The sequence below is a fragment of the Leopardus geoffroyi genome, chromosome B1, assembly GCF_018350155.1.
Source record: "Leopardus geoffroyi isolate Oge1 chromosome B1, O.geoffroyi_Oge1_pat1.0, whole genome shotgun sequence".
NCBI lineage: Eukaryota > Metazoa > Chordata > Mammalia > Carnivora > Felidae > Leopardus > Leopardus geoffroyi.
The window spans coordinates 11,046,126-11,052,884 of NC_059327.1; positions in this window are offsets into that span (position 1 = coordinate 11,046,126).

Sequence of the window (6,759 nt, forward strand, 5' to 3'; positions counted from 1 at the left end):
TGAAATCCAAGAGAATGCAAATAAACAGTGGAAGAAAATCAGAAAACCACTGCATAAACATTTTTTTTTCTTTTTGCTGATCTAGACAATTAAATTTATTTCATTATTTGTGGTCACTTTTCAACTGTTTAGACTTTTCTCTTAAAAAAAATTTTTTTAATGTTTATTCATTTTGGAGAGACATAGAGTGTTAGTGGGGGAGAGAGGGAAACACAGAACCTGAAGCAGGCTCCAGGCTCCAAACTGTCAGCACGCAGGCTGATGCGAGGCTTGAACTCACGGACCGTGAGATCAGGACCTGAGCCAAAGTCAGAGGCCTAACCAACTGAGCCACCCAGGTGCCCCATTTTCCTGTGGATTATATTCATTGCCTGTTCTCCCCCTCCCACCATCTCCCCTGCACCCCCTTCCCAAACCATCTAAGCTTCATGAGAATAGCAATCAGATTGCTGTCTTCAGCAATATGTCCTAAGTACTTGGAACAGGATGTGGCACAAAGTTGATGCTCAAACTTATTTGTTAAATAAACAAAGTAATAAAGAGCTTGACTTTCAGAAGTATTTTTTAAAAATTTTTTAAGTGTTTATTTTTGAAAGAGACAAAGCATGAGCAGGGGAAGGGCAGAGAGAGAGGGAGACACAGAATCCCAAGCAGGCTGCAGGCTCTGAGCTGTCAGCACAGAGCCCTATATGGGGCTTGAACTCATGAACCGTGAGATCATGACCTGAGCTGAAGTCAGCCGCCCAACTGATTGAGCCACCCAGGTACCCCTAGACTTATTTTCAATCATATTATTATTCACAGAATTCACAGAATTTACCAACAAACTAGTATTTTACATCCCGGTTTTTAGTAGCACAACATGATAGAAAAGAATCCAGCAAGGTACTTTGTATGGAACCTGAGTCTGATCATTTAGATAGATGTCTAGAACATCATTGCTTTATTCTATTTCTTAAAAAAAATAATGAGTTTTTCCCAGAAAACCCACCCTGCCAGGCATTTATACTACAACTGTTCTGGGTTCACTCTAAAACATACCTGACACAAATTATACATTTCTAAAAAAATTAATGTTATTATGTGAGGTGATGGATGTGTTAACTAACCTAATTTTGGTAATCATTTCACAATATATAAATGTTGCAAATCATTACATGATACATCTTAAAAACACAATGATATCTTAACAAAGTTGGGGGGAAAAAGAATTTCTACAACTCAACAACAAAAATAAAAGGGCAAAGGATTTGGAGAGATATGTCTCTAAAGAGGAGATACTAATGGCCAATACAAGACTATTAGAAGATGATCAACATTGTTAATAATCATGGACATGCCAAACAAAACCAAACTGAGATACAACTACATGCCCATTAGGATGGCTAAAGTGAAACAAATGCACAACAAAAACCTGTGGATAAAGATGTAAAGAAATTGTAACCCTTATATTTGCTGGTGGGATTGTAAAATGGTGCAACAGCCACTGTGAAAATAATTTGGCAATTCCTGAAGATGTTAAACATAGAAATACCTTATGTCTTAGAAATTCCATTCCTAGATATCTACCCAAGAGAGTTGAAAGTAGACATTCACACAAAACCCTGTACAGAAATTCTCAAGCAGTATTGTTCAGCCAAATGGTAGAACAACCCAAATGTCCATCAACTGATGAATGGGTAACAAAATGTGGTGTGGATGTATACTGGAAAATTATTCATCAATAAAAAAAGGAATGAAGTACTGATCCATGCTACCACCTGGATGAACCTTGAAAACATGCAAATTGAATAAGCCAGTCACAAAAGGCCACATGTTATATGATTCCTTTTATATGAAATATCAAGAACAGGCAAATGCACAGAGACAAAATAGATCAGTGGTTGGCACAGGTTTAATGTAGATGAGGGAGAATCAGGAGTGATTCCCACTAGGAACACATTTCTTTTGGGATGGTGAAATGTTCTGAAATTAGATAGTGATGATGGTTTCACAATTCTGTGAGTATACTAAAAAACACTGAATTTCATACTTTCATAGTGTGAATTTTATGGTATGTGAATTATATCTCAATAATGTTGAGGGGCACCCGGGTGGCTCAGTCGGTTAAGCGTCCAACTCTTGGTTTGAGCTCAGGTCATGATTCCACAGTTCCTGAGAATGAGCACAGCTTCAGGCTCTTTTGCTAACAGTGTGGAGCTTGCCTGGGATTCTCTCTCTCCCTCTCTCTACGCTTCCTCCACTAATTCTCTCTCTCTCTCTCTCAAAATAAATAACATTGTTGAGAGAAAGAAGGAGGGAAGGAGAGAAGCAGGAGAGAGGGAGGAGAGAGAGAAAGAGGGAGAGAAAGACAGAGAGACGGAGTGGGGGGAACATGCATTAAAGCATGACAGTCGACAGTATTCCACACAGGAAATGAAGGAAGGTGGTGGGACCATAGCGGCACCGAAGTGGTGAGACATAGTCAGGTAGCAGCAGCTCTAAGGACTCAAGGGGACTGTGAAATAGGTGGTTTTCAGTGTATACTTGTGTGTTGGGGAGCAAATTATTAGAAGTTGAGTTTTGAATACGGTGATTTGGGGATATCTTTTAAACATCCAAGTGGAGTGGTAGGTAGTCAGTTGAAAATATGTGTATAGTTGGAGGAAACGTTCCAGGTCATAGATACTACTTCAGGAATAATTAGCATATAAATCATATTTGGAACCTTGAGTTTAGTTTTCCTCACTAAGGGAGTGATATGGATGGAGAACAGAAGCAGATCTAAGGGGACGAGACCTAGGGATCTGCAACAATGAGAGACGGAGGCCAGTGAGTTAATTTTATCTATCACTTTCCTGATGTTTGCTGGTTTGATCCACAAAGTTCTACTTTTCTATTCCATTATCACTTTCTTTGTCTCTGCCCACGGATTAAAAGCCCTATGATTCAGCATATTTAAAAACAAGATGCTACCTATTTCTTCCTCTGAGAGTTTGTATTTCGTTGGTACTTGTACCTGCCCCACTAAATTGAGCTTCGCAAACACTTACTTCTCTCTGCACTGGTACACACACCTTATGTGTGTGTGTGATAGAAAAGCCATTTGCGTTTCTATCCGTTCCTGCTTCTCCTCAAACTCCTGTGTTTTGCTGGGGTATGTGGTACGTAGAATTTCATCAACAGCTTGTCCCTTCTGTTAGAAAGGCCCTTATTCCACAATTGTATTATGTATTCCTGGGCAGTCACTCATTATCCACTAGATTAATGTTCAGTTATACACATATGTCCACGGCAGTGTATAATGAGGTGCTCTTCACACATTTCTTTGCTTTCTTGTGCTCCCATCCTGAGGGTTCTGCCTCAGATCAATTCTTTATTGTGTTAAGAGTCTTTCCTCGAGTACTTTCTTCATATAGGGCACATGAGTGATACGCTCTAATGATTTCCTGTATGGTCTTAAAATATTTCTTTCTTTCTGATACATGAGCAGTATCTCGAGTGGGCAAGGCAACTTATGGTTGCACAGTCGTATGGGTTTGTAGATGCCGTTTCACTGTCTCTCACCCAATGTTGCAAAAGACAATCCTGAACGCCAGTGTGTTTTTCTTTTATAAGAAGTCTGCACTTTCACCCTGTGCTTGTGTTATTTTTCTTTTGTTCCTCATCATTCAGGAAGTTTGTGGGACATGCCAAGTGTGTGTCTTATCCCGTCGGTACGTTCTGGAACTCAGCGAGCCCTCGCAGCCTGTAGACGCAGGTCTTTTTTCATCACAGATGAATTATCTCCTATTATTTAATTATTTCCTTTCTTCCATCTGTTCCATTTTATCTTCCTGAATGCCTTTCATTTTTATTATGGGTTTCCTGGATGTGCCCTCCAGTCACTGTATTATCCTTCAGGATTTCCATCACCTTATGTTTTTGCCCTTTATCTTTCATGATCTGAATTTGGTCTCAAGGCTGACAGCCTTTTCTTGCAATAGCCTACTTAATTGTTTAATTGGAAAGATGTTTTGTGAGCACTGGCATATCTGGGGGTGTGTGCATATTACTGTTCCTGAGTTTTCTCAAGTTCTCCTATTTTTCTTTTAGGTTTTCACTTCACTCCTGTAAGAGCTATATTTCAATGGGAATGTTGTGACTGATCTTTCTTTTTTTGCCCTGTTGTGTCCTATGGTAAGCTAAGTAATGATCCCTAAAGATGTCCACATCCTAATCTCAGGAATTTATGGTTATGTTTCCTTATATGACAAAAGGACATTTGCACTGGTGATTAAGTTAAGGATCTTGAGACGAGGAGCTGTCTGGGCAAGATGATTAGCAATGGCCCTTTTAAGAGGTATGCAGGAGGAGTTACAGTTGGAGAGAGTTATGCGACAACATGACCAGAGGGAGAGGAAGTGATGTCAGGATCCAGAAGGAAGAGAGAGAGGGAGTGGGGTGGATTGAGATCAGAAGAAACTAAGTGGCTGGCTTTGAAAGTAGAGGAAGGGGCCATGAGTCAAGGAATGCTGGTGACCTCAAGAAGCTGGAAAGAGTGGGGAGCCTGGATGGCTCAGATGGTTAAGTATCTGACTTCAGCTCAGGTCATGATCCCAGGGCTCATGGGTTCAAGCCCCGCCTCAGGCTCTGTGCTGACAGCTCAGAGCCTAGAGCCTGCTGCTTCGGATTCTGTTTCTCCCCTCTTTCTGCCCCTCCCTCAATCATACTCTGTCTCTTTCTCTCTCCCATAAATAAGTAAAATATTTAAAATTAAAAAAAAAGAAGCTGGAAAGAGCAATGAGCTTCCTGGAATACAGCTGGATACCCCAGGACTTCCAAAAGGAATGCAGCTCTGTTGACACCTTGATTTTAGCCCTACAAGACCCATTTCAGACTTCTGACTTTAAGAACTCTAAAATAACTAAGTTTGCATTGTTTCAAGTCACTACATTTGTGATAATTTGTTATAGTAGCAATAGTGAACTAATAGAGACCCTCTCAGATGTGTGGCTATTTTGCTTCCCAGGGAACTGGGGTTCAGATGTGGATCTGAGTTTACATTTAGGGTCACCAGCCACAAAGGCGACAGAATGTGGTGTGGTGGGCAAGGTGTCCATCCATGTTTGGGACAGCTGGAGGAGGCTGGTCTGTCTCTGGCTTCTGTATACATTCAGCTTCAAGACAAACGAGTAATCAGTCTGTGAGTTCCACATCATCTTGTTCTCTTGTTAATAAGAGAAGCTCAACATCCACAAGGCACTAATACTGGTCTTCCGCAGGGACTTTTGAAAGTCTCTGCTTTATAAACGATTCCAAGAATGTACCAATTGCCAGCTTTGGCTGAGATGTCTGATTTAGTCTTTCATGTGGTTTCTCAATCCTCAGGGAACAAAACTGCAAACCAGCTTTCTCTTGGGATCCAAAAAAATACCCAAGACCTCATTTCATCTAGTTGTGCCTTGTTTCTAGTAGGTCAGGAGAAATGAACCACTTGGAATTTGGATTGGAGGAGAAGTAGTATTTGTTTTAGGTAGTAAAATAAATTATGATATTATATAATGACAAAGGAATTAAAACTGGGGAATAATAAATATGAATAGAAATTCAAATCAATTGAATCAACTAGAAATCCAGAAAAAGACAAATTTCATTAAGAGTGTTTAAGTGACCAGGGCTCCTAGGTGGCTCAGTCAATTAAGGTCCATCTCTTGATTTTGGCTCAGGTCATGAACTCATGGTTTGTGGGTTTGAGCCCCACATCAGTCTCTGTGCTGACAGCACGAAGCCTTCTTGGAACTCTCTCTCTCCCTCCCCCCCTCTCTCTCTCTCTGCACCTCCTCTGCTTGTGCTCACTCTCCCTCAAAATCAATAAATACACTTTTTTTTTTAATTAAGATTGTTTAAGTGACCTGCAAATCACTGAGAAAATTCTAGGAAAAAAGGAATACGTTATATCCATAGTGACAATGTATATCCTAATAACTAAATGTTTAAATGTTAAAAACAATGAATGTACAGAAGAGTAGAAAATTTAGAAAAATCATATAAAATGCTGGAAGAGAGAGAACTTTTCTAAGTATGATACAATATTTAAAAACAGTAAATTAAAGCAATAAGTTTGACTATTGTTTTAATAAAAAATCTGGCAAAGAACTCACCATAATCCTAGTTGAATATATAAACAGTTTCCACATATTATTAAGAAAAAAACAACATCCCAACTAAAAAAAAAAAATGGGCAATGGGTGTGAAAATATGAGTCACAATCTCAACACTACAAATGGACCTTAAAAGATGCAAATGATTGAACAGATTCTAATAAATTAATATTAAATTATAGTGAATATGATTTTTACCTACCAGAATGTCAAAGATTAAAAGTTCGGTAACACCTGTTTTGGCCACTGTATATTGTGTTCTGACTCTTGACATTTCCGATGGATGTCTAAATGTGAGATACCAACAGATAGTAAGCTAGGATTATTCAACTTTGAATCTCTAATGGTCAAGTCTAAAATCAATTTATGCTGAAAAAAATGAATAAACTTAGCTAAAAAGCATGTTGCTGAGAATGTTTACTATCCTTTTGACTAAGGGTGGAACTATTCTAATACATTGGTAAGAAATTAATAAATAATTGAAAGAAGAGCTATGCCAATTAAAACTCTCAATCAAAAATGTAACAAATTGTACCAGCTATTCTGGAGCATTCTAGTTAATCAGGACTCTACCATAGCTATCCTTTTGTCTTTGAGAAATATATCAGGTCACCTCAGTCCTAAAAACATTTTTTGT